Consider the following 8252-nt stretch of genomic DNA (forward strand, 5'->3'; position numbering starts at 1 on the left):
TACTGAAATACAGGCTACCAGACTACATGGGATTGAGGTTCAAAAGGAGAAGGTGTTAGCAATTCTGGAAAGTGTGAAATAGGTAAATCCCCTGGGCCTGATGGGATTTATCCTGGGATTCTCTGGGAAGCCAGGAAGGAGATTGCTAGAGCCTTTGGCTTTGATCTTTATGTCCGCAGAATAGTGCCAGAAGACTGGAGGATAGCAAGTATTGTTCCCTTGTTCACAAAGGGGAGTAGAGACAACCCTGGTAATTATAGACCAGTGAGCCTTACTTCATTTGCAGGTAAAGTGTTGGAAAATATAAGAGATAAGATTTATTATCCTCTAGAAAAGTTGATTGGGGATAGTCAACACAATTTTGTGAAAGGTGTGCCTCACAACTTCATTGAGTTCTTTGAAAAGGTAACCAACCAGGTGAATGAGAGTAAAGCGGTCAATGTGATGTATACGGATTTCAGTAAGGTGTTTGATTAGGTTCCCCATGGTAGGCTATTGCACAAAATATGGAGGCATGGGATTGAGGGTGATTTAGCGGTTTGCATCAGACATTGGCTAGCTGAAAGTAGACAGAAGGTAATGGTTGATGGGAGATGTTCATCCTGGAGCTCAGTTACTAGTTGTGTACCAGGAGGATCTGATTTGGATCCACTGTTGTTTGGCATTTTTATAAATGACTTGGATGAGTGTGTGGAAGGATGGTTCAGTAAATTTGTGGATGGCACGAAGGTCGGTAGAGTTGTCGGTAGTGACGAAGGATGTTGCAGGTTACAAAGGGACATAGATTAGCTGCAGAGCTGGACTGAGAGGTGGCAATAGAGGTTAATGTAGAAAAGTGTGAGGTGATTCACTTTAGAAGGAGTAACAGGAATGCAGAGTACTGGGCTCATGATAAGAATCTTGGTAGTGTAGATGAGCAGAGACATCTCGGTGTCCATGTACATAGATTCCTGAAAGTTGCATCCTAGGTTGATGGAATTTTTAAGAAGGCATACAGTGTGTTAGATTTTATTAGTGGAGGGTTTAAGTTTCAGAACCATGAGGACATGCTGCATCTGCATAAAACTCTGATGCGGCCACCTTTGGAGTGTTGTGTACAGTTCTGGTCACCGCATTATAGGACAGATCTGGAAAGGTACAGAGGAGATTTATTAGGATGTTGCCTGGAATGGAAGGAAGGTCTTACAAGGAAAAGCTGAGGGACTTGAGGCTGTTTTTGTTAAAGAGAAGAAGGTTGAAATGTGACCTAATTGAGACATATAAGATAAACACTGGGTTAGGTAAGGTGGACAGTGAGAGCCTTTATTCCTCAGATGGTGACAGCTAGCATGAGGGGACACAGCTTTAAATTGAGGGGTGATAGATTTAGGACAGATGTCAGAGATAATTTCTTTACTCAGAGAGTAGTAGGGGAATGGAATGCACTGCCTGCAATCGTAGTAAACTTGCCAACTTTAAGGGCATTTAAATGGTTATTGGATAGACATATGGACAAAAATGGAATAGTGCAGGTTAGATGGGTTCAGATTGGTTCCATAGGTCGGAACAACATTGAGGACCGAAAGGCCTGCACTGCACTGTAATGTCCTATGTTCTATAAATTAGGAGCCTTAACCTTTGTATCACTCAAAGCAGTCGGATATCGAGTGAAATTTAACATGAAGTGAAACATCAGAAGATCTGAACTAATAAACCTGCAGCCCAAGCAATTATCCCTCACCCAAGAATTGGAAGAAGCAGAAGATGGCATAGTAATAACGTTACAGATCTAGTAATCCAAAGGCGGAAGCTATGGATTGAGAACACAGACTCAAATTCCACCATGGCAGCGGCTGGAATTTAAATGAAATTACTAACGTCTCACATTGAAAGCAGTCTCTGCAATGGTAACTGCGAATGTATCCTTTATGGTTATGCAAACCCATCTGGTTGTCAAACATTCATTAGGGAAGGCAATCTGCTATCCTTACACAGCCTGGCCCCAGGTGACTTGAAACCCACAGAAATGTGCTTGACTCTTAACTCTCCAGCTACCCATTTCGTTTAAAGGCAATTGTACATGGACTACAAATGCTGGCCTTATCAGTGATCTCTACATCCCATAAAATAATAAATAAAGCTATGGGATGTGAAACAGACCAAGCAAGCCGAAGAAAAAGATACTTTGAATACCAAAGATTACATTTTGAGTTTCAGGAAAGAGGGTAGAATTGGGAAAGGCAGTAAAATGAAAAAATTCCAAGAAAGAGAGAGCATTCAGTGTGTTAGATTTTATGAGGGATTGAGTTTCAGAACCATGAGGTCATGCTGCAATTGTACAAAATTCTGGTGCAGCCACATTTGGAGTATTGCGTACAGTTCTGGTCACCGCATTATAGGATGGATGTGGAAGGGTGCAGAGGAGATTTACTAGGATGTTGCCTGGTATGGAAGGAAGGTCTGACGAGGAAAAGCTACAGGAATAATAATTATGAGTGCAAACATTGAGTGAAATGAGAACACTTGAATTGACTGGAGTGTCAGACCCACTGGGGGAAGGTGCTGGAAATTACCCCCCCTATTCATGGAGACATTGCAAAAGTTAAAGATTGTAAAATAAGTACACAAAGATTACCCAATTTACCTGGTTTTCAGACGAGATTGATAGAAAGCACCGATTATGTTTTTGTAGATCACTGCTTCTTACAATCAGACTCCAACTACAAAGAAACAGTATTAATGTTTATGATCCTATAAATGAAAACTCTGATCCCCTTATAAACTCCCCCATATATATACATATATATGTATATATATATATATATATATATATATATATACACACACACATACACGCACATATTCTCTCACACCCCCACACACACTTTCCCATTCATTCACACAAGGAAACACACACTCTCTCATGCGCATTCATACTCACACTCACATGCACATACTCACATGCATATACACTCTCTCTCATGCACACATACACACATATATGTCTATGGGGTGAATTTGTCTTTGCAGAATTATATTTGCAGATACATTCTATTTTGCTCAAAAATGTACAATCTGCAGGCAGTCAATCCATGTAATATTTTGTAAAATCCACTTTGGGAAGAGAATAGGCTGGCCCAAGACTGGGATACTCACAGACCTCACACACCTTGAATGCATTGTCTGAGCTGAGATGTCACCTTTTGTTATAAAACCTTAAGTTATATCAAGAAGGTGATTTAAAAGAAATTCTGGGATTTACATATTAATGAACTGAAACCTGCAACCCATTCTAACAGATGAAAGACATAACAACAATCCAGATGTGTTTGGTGTATCATTTCAGTTGCATGACACAGTAATGTTTTGCTGTAAATTCTGTGTCTTATGGTCTTCACAACAACCTGATGAAGGAGCGGCGCTACAAATGCTAGTGCTTCCAAATGAACCTGTTGGACTATAACCTGGTGTTGTGTGATTTTTAACTCTGTCCACCCCAGTCCAACACCAGCTCCTCCACATCAATGTTAAAAGATATTCAACAAGTACATACTATTTGGGGCAACTGTTGGTGTTCTGTAAACTATTCAGACCCGAGAGATGGTCGTTTAGGGCTGATTAATATTATAACCTTTCCATTGTTTCGGGTAGGTCATTGAGACATGACAGTGTGAAGGTATTGTTCAGAATAGGTTTGCAAACTTAGATACTTTTTCAGAAATAAATAGGCCTAAATATTGCTTGTAGCAAGGGCTGCTAAGAATTGAAGGTGTGAAAAAGCATGAATGGTTGAAAGAGTTATCTAAATTTGGCCTATATTATAATAGTAAATAGTAAAATAGCACAAAACGTGGTTTTATGAATGAATGAATGAAACCGTGTTATAGGAAACAAGGGGGTTAGTAAACAGTTATAAACGAATGAACGGGAACCCAGTATTACTGAATATAGAGAGCCTATAAACCAGTATCTCACACAATTCAATAATTTTTGTTGATAAGATCTGTGATGTGGGTTTTTGATGAGCAGAAGGTTTCTTCTCAGCTTTCGTTTTCTGAATACTTCCCTTGATTTGCAGGAGGGATACTGGGTTGTTCACTTAGAAAATGTCTCTGACTGAAGAATTAAAAAGTCACAACTGACAGATATTGAGAAGGTATAACAATGGGCTTAACTAAACAATAGTCATTAAAGGGTTATAGTTATGTTTGATTCAGACATTATGCAAAATGACGTGTCAGTAAGGTTCAGAAGTTTCCAGAAAAAAGGACAGATGTTAATGCCTGATAATGATAAGTTACTGTAAGGGAGCAAAGTCACTATAAAAAGGGAGAAGATACAAGTTGGAACAAAGTGAGAGACTGAGAAGGTTTGGAAATCATTCTGCTGAAACAATACAGAAGCTGGTTTAATTTGATTTTACAACAGAAAAAGAAATTGAGATCTGCCATTGAATGCAGATTTGATTTGTGCAGTAGAATCATTCGAAATTGATCAGAGTATTTTGTTCTAGGTTCCTGGACAGAGTAGAAGAAGCTGAAGCTGATCACTTGTGAGCTGAGATGAAGTGTCTGGTGGTCATCATTGCAGTCGGACTGCTGCTACCCTCTGTTGAGCCTGGCCTCTCTCCGTATGATCATGTGTTCAGAAATCTCTGTGGTCGTGACTTTGTCAGAGAGCTAATCGAAGTCTGCCGGGGTAGCTGTTACATCGATGAGTATTACATTACATGCTATTAGCCCAGATGCAGTAATAATTATTGAACTCTGAACATTGTCATATCCTAGAAAACAAAAAAATGAATTTTTAAAATTTTCAGCCAAGCTGTTAGTTAAACTCAGTGAATTAGAGAGACACAATTGGCCTTTGCAACCTTCAATTGGAAAAGGAAGGGAAATAAATCAGTAGGTTTCTGTTCCTGACTGTTATTCAGTGACTCTAATTGATAGTGAGCCTGTGTGTGTCTCACATGAGGGCAGAATTTTCCTTTCACATTGAACACAATTTAGTCCATTTCCCATGGTTGTCTTGTGAAGACACTGAGGTCCACAATAAAGGAGTGGGCACTGAACATCTTTCCCTCAATGGAGCTGTTACTCAGCCTCCTGTGAAGAAGTTAGTCTCTGTCACCTCATCCCCCGCTGCATTGACAGGCCCACTGTGATGATATTGGGATTTTGCAACTATCCTCTTGCAGTTGAGGAAGGCGGCATGCTCAACTTAAACATTAGCCTCACAAACAGGCAGCTTTACTTACTGACCGTTTCTGTGCTGTACCTTCTGTACTTCTATGCAGCACAGAGAAGTGAAGCATTGTCTCGTATTTAATGCCATGATAGTGGTCCTGCCCACTGAATAGAATGCTGAGATTAAATCCAGCTCTGCTAAGTTGTGAAGGTTCGCTGTCTATTTAACTGGTCTGAAAAATGTAACTGCAATCAGGAGGAATCTGGTCTCATGCTCTGGGATTACAGAGAATGTGTGTTGGCTGTTACTCTCTAAGTTATTATAAATCAAATATTCTGTTCCAAAGGGACTAAAAACTCCACTATACAGCATTTTCTTCAAAGACGTTTTCACTCCCATGGTGTGCAGGGTGAATATTACACAATCAACAAGTTTTAAATTAAAGTACATTAGGTGAGTTGCCATGAGCAAGTGAGGGGTAAGTGCAGAGGTAATGCAGGATTAAAGGTGTTGAGGTGGGTGAGAGTGAGAGAGAGAAGATATTGCAAGCAATGGTGAAGATCATAGAACAAAAACTTTGATGGATGGTGTGTGCAGAGGCAGAGATAGAAAAATAGAGGTACAGTGAGAAGATTTGTATCTTAGCCTGGATGAGCAGAGAAAGTCATTGACCTTCTTCCTATACTGTCAGGCATAACTTGAGACAACTGAGTCAACATTGACATGGTGGGAAGGGGGCATCCTCAGACCAAATGGCAGGATCTGGTGTCATGGCCTTCACTGTCAAATTCGGAGAAGAGTATTACCTTCCTCTGCATCACCCCACCCACCAGGACCCCCAGTTTCCTGTCCTCAAAGCTAATTTTCCACCTCTTCCACTTCTGGGGCAAATATTAGTGACCATGCAGTGCAGCTCCAGGCTGATGGTTGCTGTTCAGATGTAAATGGCTTTTTAAGGATAACATTGGTGCCAGGGATGATGGTGCATTATGGCATATCCAAATAGTGGCAAGTAACTCTGGGTCCAGCAAGTGGTAGAATTGGCTTAATGTCAGGCGATGGGGTCACTACCGCGGGCAGAGTATATGATTAATGAATTACATTTTGGCCATATTTGACATTTATCCAAAGTAGGACAAGTTTCAGCTCAGAGAGTCAGTATTGGAAATAGTTGACAGATTTTTTGCACATTTTGTTGCTGTTTGCAGAAGATCGTGCCATAGTTTTCTGCATTGAATTGAACATTCAAATTGTTTTTTGGAGATGTGAAGTCTTATATCTGAACAGTCACAAGTATCACACAATATCCCATTATCGGGTATAAATAGTGCAGTAGTGATAGAGGGAGGAAAGAAACCACGATCAATCCCAATAATCCTCAGTGTACACAGATGGAGTTCTCTCTCTCTGCTTCAGGTTGGTTAATGGATTTCAAAGATGATATCCCATTCCTGGAGAAGTAGATAAAGAAGTCTCAAAGGATGTTGATGAATGCTGGAATGGACAGTTCTTCCTCAAATTCTCAACAGCATGAGCAGTTAGTTGATGGTACCAACCAGTTTGTCTCTGAGATTGAGAGAGACAACACAATGCCAGCTGGTCTTCCAATATCCAAGACAAAAAGACAACTCCTTTCTCAATGCTGTACAAGCAGCTGTACTGTGAGAGAAATATTTGATACTTACTGTTGATAAATAAAATGATGTTGACTGAATCGTTATGTTTGTAGAATATTCTCCACACATGGAATCAGATTCAGTCTCTTTTTATAAAGTAAAACATTACATTTTATGAACTTGGATTTCTGACTAGAACTTTCATCTTGCAGCAGATAATTTTGGGAATCAGGGCTCAGAGGTCAACAGACCGTTTGAGATTTTCCAATCCACAGGTAAATGAAAAATCCATCACAATTTAATGATCTTGTCCTCAAATTCCCACAATGGGTGCTGACTAGAGCTGTACATTTGTAAAATGTCCTCTGTTGATGCTATTAAAATGAATTGAGTAGTGTTGAAGTCAAAAACTTGTAGTAACATAGCAATGGTAAAAATAAAAAAGTCAAATGGATTTGTATTAGTTCATTTCATAAAGTCATACTTACAAAAAGTCTTTTTCATGAAAAATCACACATCACATTCAGTTTTTCGTTTAACAGTGTTTTGTGGCTTTGTTCGCCCAGCTGGGAATTTGTGTTTCATCCCTTGTCTAGGTGACATCCTCAGTGCTTGGGAGCCGCCTGTGAAGCCCTTCTGTGATGTTTCCTCCAGCATTTATAGTGATTCGTATCTGCCATTTCCGGTTGTCAGTTCCAGCTGTCCGCTGCAGTGGCCGGTATATTAGGTTCAGGTCGATGTGCTTGTTGATTGAATCAATGGATGAGTGCCATGCCTCTAGAAATTCCCTGGCTGTTTTCTGTTTGGTCTGTCCTATAATAGTAGTGTTGTCCCAGTCGAACTCATGTTGCTTGTCATCTGAGTGTGTGGCTACTAAGGATAGCTGGTCCTGTCATTTCGTGGCTAGTTGGTGTTCATTGATGCGGATCGTTAACTGTCATCCTGTTTGTCCTATGTAGTGTTTTGTGCAGTCCTTGCATAGGAGTTTGTACACTAAATTGGTTTTGCTCATGCTGGGTATTGGGTCCTTCGTCTTGGTGAGTTGTTGTCTGAGAGTGGCTGTTGGTTTGTGTGCTGTTATGAGTCCTAGTGGTCGCAGTAGTCTGGCTGTTAGTTCAGAAATGTTTTTGATGTATGGTAGTGTGGCTAGTCCTTTGGGTTGTGGCATGTCCTCATTCCGTTGGCTTTCCCTTAGGCATCTGTTGATGAAATTGCGGGGGTATCCGTTTTTGGCGAATTCGTTGTGTAGTGTTCATCTTCCTCTTTTTGCAGTTCTAGTGTGCTGCAGTGTGTTGTGGCCCTTTTGAACAGTGTCTTGATGCAACTTCTTTTGTGTGTGTTGGGGTGCTTGCTTTCAAAGTTTAGGGCTTGGTCTGTGTGTGTGGATTTCCTGCATACCTTTGTGGTGAATTCTCCGTTCGGTGTTCTCTGTACCATCACGTCTAGGAATGGGAGTTGGTTGTCCTTTTC

The sequence above is a fragment of the Hemiscyllium ocellatum genome, unplaced genomic scaffold, assembly GCF_020745735.1.
Source record: "Hemiscyllium ocellatum isolate sHemOce1 unplaced genomic scaffold, sHemOce1.pat.X.cur. scaffold_900_pat_ctg1, whole genome shotgun sequence".
In the NCBI taxonomy this organism is placed as follows: Eukaryota; Metazoa; Chordata; class Chondrichthyes; order Orectolobiformes; family Hemiscylliidae; genus Hemiscyllium; species Hemiscyllium ocellatum.